The sequence below is a fragment of the Nycticebus coucang genome, chromosome 23 (genome assembly GCF_027406575.1).
Source record: "Nycticebus coucang isolate mNycCou1 chromosome 23, mNycCou1.pri, whole genome shotgun sequence".
NCBI classification, from domain to species: Eukaryota; Metazoa; Chordata; class Mammalia; order Primates; family Lorisidae; genus Nycticebus; species Nycticebus coucang.
In genome coordinates this window covers 29,985,667-30,000,322 of record NC_069802.1, presented here as the reverse complement: position 1 = coordinate 30,000,322, position 14,656 = coordinate 29,985,667, and positions in this window count along the sequence as shown.

The window sequence follows — 14,656 nt, the reverse complement described above, 5'->3', positions numbered from 1 at the left end:
ACAGAAAGCAGAGGAGACCAACACAGGAAGAATGAAGCCTCGCCCTGGCCTGTGAAGAACACTGCACTAATGGAAGAGATGGGCAGGTAAATAATTCATAACAAAAGATGTATTTGGTGTCGTCATTCTGCATGGAAGGGCCAGAAAAAACGTACAGTGATAACTTGAGGAAAGTTTAAAAGGGCAAACGGGAATTGGTCAAATGAAAAAATGGAAAATGGCAGATAAGATGAATCAAGTTGGGTTGGCATCACTAGCAGAGGGAAAGGTGCTAGAAAAGATGTGGCTGCCGTGACGTGCATTGCCTCCCTTGAGACAGCGAGTTTTCATCTGTGATTACTAAATATTGCGGAGCACCTGGTCAAGGTGACCTAAGTTGGATCCAAAGTCCAACCAAGGCAGGAGTGTAGAGACCCTACAGCAGTATTTAATATTCTTCGATAATCTGACTTTTGAAGGATTTCAGTGTTGTCCCTCATAAACATCAATGACCTCTGCTTTTTATACGTGTTAAAGATTTATAAAAATATCTTTAAATCTTCACACGTCCTTATGATGTCTGACATGCTATACTTTGAGATATTGCCAAACTATGTGAAAAATTAAAAAAAGCTACATTTATATGCCACGAAAAATATTTAAAATATAACCCACTTTCCTTAAACAAAGAGATCTCTATTTTCCTTAAATATAGAGACCACAAAAGTTTAAGGGAAAGTGTATCTATGTAAACAATGAATTCAACACTTAAATTTCATTCTGTTCAAATCCACAGGGAACAGCCTGGCAGGATCAAACTCAGATGACCCCAAGTTACACAAATAAGCCTTATGTTATATGGACCTAAAAATCTCCACCAGGAATTCACAAAGTGGAAACTCAATCTCAAACTAAACCTCAACTCCAAATCATCCTCTCCTGAAGTTACCAAATTCCATGTCCTCTGACCACATTCTCTAGTGAGTTACTGTTGAGTCCAGCGCTGTTATAGTTGCTAAGGCTACACTCTCTGGATCCTAAAATATTGACTCTAATCTTTCAAAAGAAAACAGTAATGACCAAAATAGCTGACTACTTCAACTACTTCATAAAGAAATTGCATTCTACTAAAGGAACCCAAACTAGATATGGTAAATTTATTAGGATAGTGGAAAAATTGGAAGAAATCTTGGGTGATACTTGCCAGCAATGGGAAAATGATGTAAAGGTTTTACACAGTTATCCTCTAGTCATTGGTTCTCAAATATTTTTGAAATACATTTCCTAACAATAGAACTTTTCCTTTGAAATTAAATATAAATATTAAAAACTAAAAAAAAAGAAGAAAATAAAAAAGGATGTGTTAATGTGTCCATTGCTGATTTTTCTTCTTCCATTAAAAAGAAGATTTATGGGATTATACATATTTAAATATTTGGTTTATTTGAAACATTAGGTCTTCAGTAGCCACCCCCCCAAATATCTAGATTGAGAAATTAGATGTGAGATATCTTTACAAGGGTGGAAACTTATAAGGGCAGTATGAAGAAAAAAAATTTTATATAGACTTTCTTTAAAAATTTATAACAATATGTCTCTCTAGAACTTGTAAATTATTACCAAGCAACCCTTCAGAGCAATGACTTATGTAACAATGAATATTTCCTACATTAAAAAATAATTCTGGTTTATCAGAATGGAAATGGAATAGGATTTAGTTTCCAGTTTACAATTGGTATTGTATTAATCTGCTTGGGCTTCCATAATGAAATACTATAGACAGAAATTTATTTTCTCACAGTTCTGGAGGTTAGAGGTCCTGGATCAACTTGTGAGCTGATTCTGTTCCCAGTGAGGGCTCTATTCTTGGCTGACAGATGGCCACCTTCTTGCTGAGTCCCCACATGGCATCTTCTCTGTGGAGCACAAGGAGCAAGAGCTTTGTACTTCTTCCTCCTCTTATTACGACACCCACCCCGTTTAATTAAGCTCCAGCCATATGATCCCATTTAAGCTTCATTATTTCTTTAGAATATCTATCTCCAAATATAGTCACTATGGGGGTCAGAGCTTCACCATATGAATTTTGGGGAAATACAATTCAGCTCATAATAGGGGCATACTGGAAATACTTACAACCTTCTACTGTATAGATATTTCTCTAAGAAAAGTCTACATTAAACCTAAGGGTATTAGTATCAGTTTCAGAAGTTCTCAAAGAAAGGAAAACTTGAGACAAGAACAGAAATGTTACTACCCTACTTTGTCACTGGAAAGCAGCCCACAGAGAATACCGAAGGTCTACCCACTGTGCTCCAAAAATACTGTGAATGCAATGATATATCTCTGTCACCAAAATCTCCATGCCTGCCTTGCCCAGCATACCAAACAATGAATTTGCCAGTGGAGCTCACATTCTTGTCTGAGCAATCTGAGTGATGAGGCTGCATACTAATCAAAAGAAGGAGGTATCACTTTACATAGCATGAAAAAGCTCGACCAAAACTCTACAAATAGAGATAAGAAAAACATGCAAAATGCAGGGTCACCCTATGGCAAGGTTAATGAAGTGACTAGGGGAGTCTTCTCAATTACCAGGCTGGGCGTTGTACCCGTAGCATTAGAAGAGCGAATTGTCACTTATGTCATCTCTGAGTTTTGGTATCACTGGGTGTATTATCACAGATTAACTGCATTGAAATTTGGTTACCAATTGATTTAAAAAGGCTTTGCTGGGTGTACTGTGAAACTAATTCTTGTTTTTATATAAATTCCATGAAAAGTTGGGATTGTTTTTTACTTCCTAGTGAAACCAGTAAGAGAATTGATATTTAGACCATGCCCTGGTCTTCTCTTAAAGCCTCAGGGTAAAATTCAGGAACAAGAGTGAGGATTCTGGGAATGGGAAGAAAGGGAAAAGAAGGTCCCTGGGACAAAGTCAAGAGACCCCAGAGGTGTTGGTTGGAAAGCTTGCTTCTCGGGTTAGAGATGCATTCACATTACAACTTCACCACTTTCTGAGTAAACAATCTTGAACAAATGATTCATTTTTCTACAAGCCTTGGGGTATTTATTTGAAATCCAAATAGATAATGCCTATCTCAGGGTATCTTGAGTACAAATTGCCATAGTATTTATACGAAGCACTTAGCACTGTGACCTGTACAATTCAAGGCCCCCAATGGTGGTATTTGTTATCATCAGTGGCATTAGTAATGATACTGACGAAAGAATTTCTACTTTCTGAAATGCTGAAATGTTGCTGTTTCTGGAAAGTTTATACAGTAATATTAAAATTCAAAAGCAAGCCTGTAAAAATCTTTAGACAGGGACTCCTTAAGGAGAATCAATCTAAACACCATTTGCTATTTGGTCAGATGTGCTAATTTCATTAGCCTCTATTACCCAAGGGTATTCATTAAAGGTCTGACTCCACAGAGGCGTCAGATTGAGAATGAGATCAGAGGAAAATTTCCCCAGAGTTCTTCTTAGAATAAACACTTGGGTACTCACAACAATTCCCATTTTCCAGATGAAGATGCTGAGGCTCAGAGAGCTTAAATTAATTGTTTAAGTTATTTCATCTTGTTTAAGTAGTGATGCTGAAACACAGCCATTGTGTCCTTGTAGCAATTACTGTTAAATAGATTCTAGTTCATGGGTTGACAAACTTTTTTGTAAAAGACCAAGTATTTTAAGCTTTACAAGACACCTGATCTTTGTTTCAAAAACTCAATGCTGCCTCAGGAAAGTGGCTGTCTTAAATATGTAAATGAATGAATGTGACTATGTTCCAATAAAACTTTATTTATAAACACGGGCATCAGACAAGGTTGGACTCATAGGCTGCAATTTTCTGACCCTTGTGCTAGTTAGTGGTTGTGCTATAGTTTAACTTTGACAGTGATAGATAAGCATTAAAGAAAATTATGTTCATTGTGTCTGTCAAACAGTAGGTCTTAAATTCTTACTTTCTAAGATATAGTAGAAGCCTCTTCCCACAATCTATTAAAAATTTGTGCCTTACTGTGTATTGTTAACCTAAAACATATTTAGTCACTGAAATATATTTTAGACAGATTACCACAATAGATATTTAATATATATTCAATGAACTAATGAATGAATAACCAAATGAAAAATTTCCTGGCTTATGTTAAAGTAGAACCTTTGTACCATAATCTGCCTCCTGTTCACATGAATGTGTCAAATATTTATCAAATGTCTTCTATATGACAGGCACTTTGCTGAGAAGTGGAGCTATGCAGAAGAATAAGACATACTCTTTCCTTTTAAAAACTCAAGTCTGGGAGGCAAAAAACTACAAAAAAAGTGTAAGTATTACATTTATGAAAGTCATGTCAACTTTTTCAGACTGCTCAGAAAGGGTACATGAATTCGTCCAGAAATAGTCTCAAATTCATTGTCCTATAATACTAACCCACATGGTACTGCAATTCAAGAAGTGCAAAAATCTCCTTTTTACCCAGAAAAATTAAATTATGTCTACATTTAGCCTGGATTGGACTGATGTCAGAAGGATCAAGACAAGAAACAACAACCCACGTGGGATATTATTTTCCTGATGTCACCACATTTTATTCATTTAAAAGTCAGTGATGATGTTCTCAAACCGAATATTGTCTCTCTGATCTCAGCATTATTTGAATTGAATTACATAAATTCTCTTCTTTATACCATCTATGCCTTGTTCCTTATCCTTATGCTTATTTTTTTCTAAATGTTTTTTTCTGAAATTTTCTGTAACAGCAACCCTGCAACCATAACTGAGTTCAGCATAAATAGTGTTTCTTCTTTATGGTGTAAAGTGCATCAGGCACCACAAAAATTGCCAATGCTAAAGTGGTGACGAGTTGAGGAAGATAAATCAAATGCCAAAATATGTAGAAGAAAATATCAATACGTTATGTCATAGCTTCAAAAGGCGAGATATTAAGAAAGGGTTTGAAAATAGTCATATAATCTGGAGGAGATAAGTGAGTTTCATTTGTCACAACGCAGGATGGGAGTCTTTCCGATCACTGTGAATGATGCTTTGAGTGTTATAATAGAACGAAAAGATGTGGAAGTATTTGATTTAACTCATTGACATCAGTTTTGTCTGCCAAATCCCAAGGAAGACCTCTACAAGCCCATCAATCAACATTAGGATTTCTGTGTTGAGCAAATGACATCTAAATCATAAAGCCATCACCATTGAAAATGCATTTTTAAATCACTGCTCCACTACCATTGCTAATAGATATATTTTTAACTCCAATAATTAATTGATTCTGACACATTTTCTTCTTTTATTTTTCCTGTTCTCTTCTGACATCCATTTTTTATAAGAAGCCATTTTTAATTTCCTGTATGCAGAAAACCAGCCAAGGTATTCAGGTTCTGAATTTTCATCTGGGAGAGGGGTTCAGAGGTTTGCAAATTAAGAAAGTTGAAAAACAATCTTCAGCCCAGATATTGTACTGACATACATGTGCTGTGATCAGAGTGACACCTCCATCAGGAATACTAGTTCAGGCTCATGAACGCATCTCGTGAAGGCACTGCCTGAAAATGATGGATCTCAAGTACACAGTCATATCACATTTCCCTTCCTCTTCAGGAACCCGTTCATCAGATAATTTCTCTTAAAGAGATTCCAGGACTGTAATTTGCCTCTGCTTTAATCAACAGTGAGATAATATAGAAGCCTCATTAAATGATTCGGAATGATTTCATCGGCAGGAAACCCATTAGTCTAACCATATTTTCCCATACTTTTCAGCACCATGTCCTGTCATCTGGAATTAATAGGTACCATAAAAGCAAATTCTGAAAGTTTAAAAAAAAAAAACATGTAGTGCAGAGCACCCCATGTTTATCTGGAGATTGATATTACCACAAATTAATCAAAACGGCAATTTTTTTCCCCAGTATATTTGAATTAGATTTCTTTATGAAAGAATGCTACAATGTTACACTTAAGCATGATATTTACATATTTGCTTTTATCAGGTCGGAGTATGCCAGATGTGCAAATGTAGAATGGTACTAATGTGGATGTTTTCGTTTCTAATAAATCAATGTATAAACTTGGGGAAAAAAAGAAATGAGGAACTAGCAGTTTAGGACAGAACTAGTGCACATTAAAATATTCTGAGTTAGCAGTTTATCTAAGGGTGCAACTCTTTTTATTTTCATTAGGCTGCCAAAGTATTTTATTTTTTGTTTTAGTTCAGATCAATGTGAGGGCACAAATGATTAGGTTACCTTGTTTGCCTTTGTGAGGTAAAGTTCAAGTTGTCCCCGAGGCCTTGCACCCAGGGGGTGTGCTGAGTACCCTTACATTGTTTCCATATAGGTATTTTGAATGTATTGGAAATTATCACCATAAAACACAATTACCAAAGTTTAATGCGTGTAATTGGAAGGGGTGGGAGGAGGGAGAAATGGAAATCTAAAAATTTAGAATTTCACCATCCATATCCTCTGAGTACCGGCTAGATTTCCACACCATCTGTGGGTTCTCTGTGAATGTTAATTGATAATGATTTTCATTTCTGAAAACTCAGCTACCCTAGAACATTCTCTAATTCTCGGAGTGTATCATTGCTGCACTTCAAGATATAATGAGGCTACTTTGTAGCCAGCAGAGAGAACAGTTGGAAGAAATAAGATTTCAAATGAGAGGGTGGTGGCAATAGCTGGAATGAACTCAATTTTTTCTTAATTGAGGGAAAATTTCTAGTTATCAAGTTGCAGAAGGAGAAACCAGGAACATTATTGTAGTGAGTAGAAAATGTTAACTCTTAATTCCTACGCCAAACCTCAAACCTCAATGTTTACTAGGCTTTTGGAAGGTGAAGGTGAGAAGAATGGCTAGCAAGTAATAGCAAATGCCTGCAGTGTTTTAATGAGATAATTCAAATAATAGAGTCTTAAGTGGTTTATTTGATGGCTACACTATTTATGAAAATAGACTCCGTGAAGTTAAATGTGTTTTTCTCTCTTGTGGGCATGTGGTTGTTCATCTTCTAGCTTCATAGTAATACTGAGTACACTGGATTCTTGCGACACTTAGGAGGCTGTTCTCAAAATCCTTCCATCTTTCTTTATAGCTGAACAGTACTCCACGGTATACAACAACTTGGACTTTACCTAACAAATGTAAACAACAAAACCTAATCATAAGTACCCTGACATTAATAAAAAAGAATACACACTCAGCGAAGATACGTGGAGTATTTTAGTGAAGTCACCAAATTCCAACAGTTACGACCTACTTTCTTTTCCATACCTGCCCCCTAAATTCACTGTCAGGATTAAATAAGATAATGAAAGTAAAATGGTTGGAACATTTTAAGTAATTAAAAAATATTAATCGATCTTTTTTTCTGATGGAAGTGAAAGTTAAGACAGTAGACCAGGAAAATCAATAAGAATAGGATGGGGAAAAGAATCCAACTCTTTTTTTAATCTATTAAAAAGCCACACATTAAGGCACTTGTTACCTGCATACTTTAAATAATTCCGAATTGTTAACTCTTGTAACATTCACCACAGTCGGATGAAATAGATACCATCTCCATTCTCATATTATGGCTTTAAGCCCAAAAAGGTTATGTAACTTGTCCAAACTCACACACCTGGTAAGTGTCAGACCAGATGGGAGATTTTACTTACACAGGCAAATTGCCACCCTGACCCATCTCTTAGAAAAAACTATGTAGCTTGTCATTTGCATTTGCAATCTGGCTATTAGCAATGAAACTACGGCCACCAAACTATTTCCTTATAAATATAGACAACTTCAAAATAGCATCCTCATGGTACCCTAGCAATTACGAGACTAAAATTCACAAGGGTCATTTTTCTCTTTACAGCCAAGCCTACACCTGAGCACTTTAAGTTAGGGATAACTCGGCCTTATTATCTCTTCTAAGAATAAACTGAAAGCTATGAAGAGGGAAGCTGTCTGTCTTCGTGAAAACTAAGTTTCTGTGCCAATAAAAATGATAAAGAATAGTGTTTTGTTTAAACTTCATTGTTTGACTAAGGTTTTTTTTTGGAAATGAAAGTTGAAATGTATTACAACTAGGTTCCAGAAGGTAAATCAGGGTCATGACCAAGGCTCTTAAACCTCAGCTGTATGATCCCAGAATTATCAAGGTGTCTATCATCCATCACGATGTGAAAGACAATTTGGATTTTATTTTCAAGTATCCAAGGAAACGTTTGGGAGAAAACTGGATGAAAGGGGTGGAGGAAAGAGAAATACCCCAAATGCCTTTCAAAAATATTCCACCCACACTACTTTTGGAAAACTGTCAGCGGGGAAACATTTAACACCTCCTTTCTTTAAAGTCAGATTTGTTTAACTGGCCAGGGCATAAGAAAATGTTATGTTTGTTCTGTGGGAACGTTTGCTAAGAACGAATTTAACTTGGCTACTACGAAAGTTGTTTTTGTTGTTTGGATTTTTTTTATTTTTTTAATCTTAGTGTTTAGGGTGACTTTCTTTTCTTTGGAATGGAAGGAGCAACTCTTCATACAATTTGGTGGTTACATGAAACCACCTCCACTGGACTCCCATACAGTCCACCTACTATATATAATATAAATTTCAGCTGGGTTTGTTTTCCCAAAATCCAAGAACTTCTGCATACAAGTGGCTCAATTTCAGAAAGATTTCAGCCATAGGGAGGATAATTCTGATGACACCAAACGACAGGGGTTTCCTAAGAGAAGTGTCTATCATTTCACCTCTCTTAGCTGTCTTCAGTACCACACCTTGGGGCCTCAAATTAAAAGTCACCATGTTGAGATTCAGTGAATGTGGGACTTAGAATCTTGCATGATTTTGTCTTTGATGATAATCCCCTGAAGCTCCTTTCTCCAGCTCCGTATCTCACATTCTGACCTTCTCTCTTTCAATGAATATACGTATACAATCCACTGAAACCAGAGAATCCCAATGTGGCCTTCGGCTGAGCTTGGTCTTTTTCTGAATTTCAAGAACACCGTGCAACCTCCAAAACAGCTAGAAGCCAGACCACTGTGTACGTGACACAAGACAGCCTGATAATACTCTTCATTACTAAGTGGTACATGGGAGTTTAGGAGGAGAGGCATAATGAGAAATTTTCAGTATTTTTTAAAATCTAAGTTATAAGACATTTTTCTCCATTTAATTATCACAGATAATTCAGAATAAAATGTCCAATAGATGTGGAATAAAAACAGAATTTATGTGTCAATCCAATTCAAAATGTAAGATGGGGGCCAGGAAGGGTGGCTCACGCCTGCGGTCCTAGCACTCTGGGAGGCTGAAGCAGGAGGATCCCTTGAGCTCAGGAGTTAGAGGTCAGCCTGAGCAAGAGCGAGATCCCATCACTACTAAAAATAGAAAAAGTAGCCAGGTGTAGTGGTAGGTTCCCACAGTACTGCTATGCAGTAGGTGGAAGCAGGAGGATCATTGAAATAAAAAAGTTGAAAAAAATACACAATTGCACTGGAGTGCTGTATGTGCACTCAAACAGTGTTTGAGGAGAGTGACTAGAGAAACCATTTTCTGGAGGTTGGTCAAGGAGAAGAAGAATCAAACAGGAACAATGAAACCGCGTTGCCAGTTTGGTCGCAAAAGGACAAACACGGGGAGCTTGAAGCCCACCAGACAGCAGACTGCTCGAGCAGCCCCTGTCCTCTTCATCCCTGTTAATCTGCTCTGATCCCTCCTACTGACAAAGCCAACTGGAAGCCAGAGGAAGAGCAGCCCTTCCCCAAGTCCAGACAGGTCAGTTTCCCAGGACACGGGCCAAGTGCAGGAGAGAATAAATCTGGGTGAGCAGCATCAACACGCAGCTGCAGGCAGTCAACGCTGTATTGACAGGAGCAGTTTACGTGGACACTATTCGACTCAGATTTGTTAAAATGTTGAGCACCCTTTGCATTGAATTCACTCTAGGTGCGCTCTGAAGCTCTCCCACAAAAGTCCGACTAAAAGCTAAGTTGAAACTATATACGCAACATTTCTATGAATAAAAGTATTAACCAAAGCATTGCTTGCTTTCAAAAGAAATTGCTTTATACTTTGAGAGAAAAGTGATTGTAATCAGATCTTTCACACTTTGTCCTTGCTCTGGGATTTTAAAAGGCATCGTGACTAAGAGAGTCTAGGAATTACAAAACAATCATTTTACCAGTAAAAACTTTTGAACGACCATACGGGGCTGTTTTTGCAAACAGAACTTAGGTCAGAGGATAAACATTCCTTTTGGGTATAAAAAGTATTGCCACTGTGAACTAAAGTAAAATCTTATGGCTCCCCCTGAACAGCAGACTGATTGGCTCCCCTCTTGGCCAAGAGGATCCCTACTCCAATTTGTCCAAATAATCAATACATTGAATCCCATAATGGCATAAATGTATTCATGATCTATGTACAAATGACTTAATTAAAAAAAAAAAAAAAACCTGAGTTGGGAGCCAGGAGAAAGGAGACCTCTCCTCCCCTTCTAAGAGACTTCATCTGTGACTCACTACCAGGCCTAAGGCTATGCAAGACCTACCTGCAGGTCCTCAACATCCATAACCCATCTGATGTTTGGTACTTGTCTCTAATTAACAGACCTTTATCTTTTTTGTTGTTGTTGTTATTGTTGGGGATTCATTGAGGGTACAATAAACCAGGTTACACTGATTGCATTTGTTAGGCAAAGTCCCTCTTGCAATCCTGAACAGACCTTTATCTTAAGAATTCCTTTTCAGCCCAGCTGCTCGGGAGGCTGAGGCAAGAGAATTGCGTAAGCCCAGGAGTTAGAAGTTGCTGTGAGCTGTGTGAGGCCACGGCACTTTACCAAGGGCGGTACAGTGAGACTCTGTCTCTACAAAAAAAAAAAGAATTCCTTTTCAGTAACTCCTGGTATTTCAGACAAAGCCTATGGTCTTTCAGACAATTGTCAGCTAAAGAATATTTAAACTCGCCTATCACCTATTACCCCCACTTCAAGATGTCTCACCTTTTTTGGTCAAACCAATGCATATTTTCCACCTTTCGATTTATAACCTCACCAGTAATTCCTGTCTTCCCAAAATACATAAAGCCAAACTAACTCCACCACCAGGAATTCACTTATTCAAGGATTCTAGGGTGTGGCTCAGGGTCATGGTCCTCAAATTTGGCTCAGAATAAATTATTTTACTGAGTATGGCTCATTTGCCATAAACACCATACTAAGAAATAAGAAATAATGGAAAAAATACTTAAAAAGAAGAAGCGGCTTCGCCCTTTCACCCTGGATATAAATGGTTAGCTATTTAGCCAAGTAATCGATGTGTTTTCTAGTCTTGATTGACTGACAGCAATAATATAAAATTTGGAACATCCTTCCTTTCCCCTCTGCTAGGGTTCCACTCATAGCTACCATAGAATTTTGACAGAACAGCAGCAGACAGACACATTTCAGAAAGACATACACAGCTCCATGGCCATGAAGGAGCAATACTGCTCATTGCCTAAGCAGGACATGAACACAGCAGTGGGTCAGTCAGAACCCAATCTAGGTGTCTGTGAAGAGAAGAGTGACTCATTCAGGTCCCTTACCTAAGCTACTGGACACTGCAGAACACTCAAACATAATCTCCATTACCAGGAGGCGCTCACCTGCCATTCCCTGGTTCCAGAGAAAGCTGTTAGGGAGAGAGAGGGAAAGACCTTGTTTCAATCAACCATGCTCCACAGCGGCTTTGGTGGAGAATTACAAGAAATATCTGTGAATCAGTTCTCATTTACAAACTAGAAAGTGTTCCCGCTCCCGCAGACCCCATCACAAGACAGAGAAGAGTCCATCTAAACCCTACTAAGCTGACACTCGCTAACTCGATTTCAGCCAGTCGACCACGTTCAACCCTTGAAGCCAAAAGCCATTTTTTCCCTCGGAGCTTTTCTCTGTTTTCTTCATCCTGTTTAAATATTCCCCCCCTGGCTTGTTGCATAGCTTCCATTCATATTGTTGGGGGTCAGGGGTCCAGGTTCCCCAAAACCAGTTGACCTGGGTCAATTACTCAGCTGAGCTTGGAAGTTCAACCCAGGAACCGCGCTGACCCAAAGCAGAAGTGAGTGGAAACCGAAACGAACGCTGGAGCAGCCCGGGCAGAGTGGTAGAAAGTGTAAGGGACCTGCACAAGTTTCAGGGAAACAGAGAGATTTTTGTTTAGGAAGAAAAAAGAGAGTTTAGCGCACTTTCAAAGGAGTTGGAAGTGGGTTCCTCTCACGAAATAGAAAGGTCAGAGAGAGAGAGACCACGTCCCACAGGGGCATTAAATGCTCCCTCCCGAATTGGCGGCAAGTCTTCCATTGGCCTCTCTGAGCCCTCAGGCAGTATTGCCCTTTTCTATTGGTCGTTGATAGTCTTTTCCTATTGGTCATTGGTTACCCAGGTTACGGCAAACCCACATTCCCATAGGCCCTCCAGACTTCCTGGTTCAGCGGTCGGGCTTTCCTCCCACCCCGGTGACTCCGGTTTCTTTGTGGCCCTTCTCACTTACAGCCGCTCTTCCGTACCCCTCCCCATTCTCTCCCCCCATAGGTAGGACGGTTTCCTGCGTTTTTCTCTCGAAATGGATGGTAAGCCGTGTGAGGACAAGCACCTGTGTGTCCTGTCCTCGGTGGCTAACAGAGGGCCTGGCACACAGCAGACCCTTCTTAAGTATTTGTTCTACGCATGAATGAAATTCTCATCCGGCTTTAATTATAGGGTAGCTCGCCTAAGGGGTGTTTTCTTTTTCTTTCTTTCTTTTCTTTTTTTTTTTTTTTTTTTTTTTGTTAACATGGGAAATGATACTGAAACGTTCCCAGACCTCTTGCACTCATAAGTAGACGATGCAGGTTTCTGGAATGTCATAAACAGAACTCCCTTTCTGCACCATTCAAATGAAGACTCTTGCTGGGAACAGAGTCTAACCCTGCAGTGCAGCCAGAGCAGAAAGTCCTGAGTTCAGTTATCACGGAGTTTTGCTTTGTTATGTAGACCTTATCTTCACCAGCACTCAAAAAGTATGAATCACTACCACGTTTTGTGAGGATGGAACTTCGCTCTTACAAGATTAAAGTGACTCACATTGAAAATCATTGCCGCGGTTAAATTACCACCTTATTGATCTGGCAGTTGCCGTGGCAGAACCTGGTAGTCCTCTTGTAAAAGTCCTAAAGCCTTCGGAGAAGGAGGAAGCATTCCAGAGTACGTTTTTCTGTTTTGCTGTCTGCCAGAACTTTTGAGATTCGTCTTCCTCATTTTTAAAATGTGCGTAACTCAGAACTTGCAGGGTCATTGAAGGAATAACTGGGATAATAAAATTGCATATATTTACACATTTGAACACATGCCTACTTATACGCACATACACTTAGAATCTTGCACAATGTGTTAAATGTTAATAGTTTTTAAATTTTACTAGTGTTATACCAAAATGTTAGAAAGATAGGCAAAATATTAAGATGCCAACTTATGCCTATGAACTCAATAGGCACAGAAAATCCAGGGTAAACACAGCTTTCAAGTAACAAGAAATGTGTTAAATAGAACAGAATATAACAGCCGGAAAAAAAAAAAACTTTCCTGGAAAAAGTTTTTGCATTAAGTAAAATATAAGAGGGAAATAAAAAGAAAATGTACTTGAAATAACAAAAGTAAAAAAGGAATTCTATTTATTTATGTTTTTATTTATTTATTTTGAATTAACAATGACAAGCGATTAGGCTGCACGGTCTGTGTTTGTAAGCGTAGCCCCAGTTGTACTTGAGTCCTTGACCAGTGCAGAGGTCCAAGGACCTCTACATTGTGCCGCACAGGTACATTCTTCAGGGAAGTTTTATCTCTGGGTAAGATAAGTAGGGAGGGTCAACTGATAAAGGTCTAAGAGAGACAAACCCTTTACATATCTTTGCAACTTCTATGCTTACAAATATACCAGCGGGAACTGCATTTACTATGCAGGCTTTGGGGCACATCATCTATTCCCAGGGAGGATCTCAGTGTGAGTTCTGGCCACATGACCCACCGTTCAAATCCTTCCCAGGCTTGGATAAACCTTCCTATGGTTGGTTTTGTACAAAGAACAGGACAGCATCCTGGGAAAACGTTTATTCTGGGCAGCAGGAATTCTGGGCTCCATTTATGGTTGTGCTGGCTGTGAAACCTACACAGCATCTTTTCAAAGAAAGAGTAGAGGCTGAAATTCTGCTTCCCTCCCTCACCAAGGGTTGTGTCTCGCTAGCTTTAACTCTGAGGGAGGTAGACAGAAAACTCAGTGTTAGAGGGAGGAATAAATTTGAGGTGTGTCCTACAAGACTTCTTTACTTCAACTCTTTTCTACTAAGAATTGTAACTAGATGAGAAAAAAGGAAAAAGTAGATGGTGAGAGGTCATAAAGACTGGAGAGTAGTTCACTGAAATTTCTGCGTGTTATTCACGGGAATAATATAAGGAAAGGAAAGAGTTTTGCTAGAGGGATTGCTAGAGTCCCTTGGGACATGGGACAAACACTCTGGCCTCAGCTAGGAGAAGCCAGTGGAAGGGAGGAAGCAACAGATGCTTGGGAGATACTGAGTTCTGGAAAGAGCAGACACCAGCAGGACACTGCTGAGAGGGAGAGGCAAAGAAACTGAATGGCTCGTGCC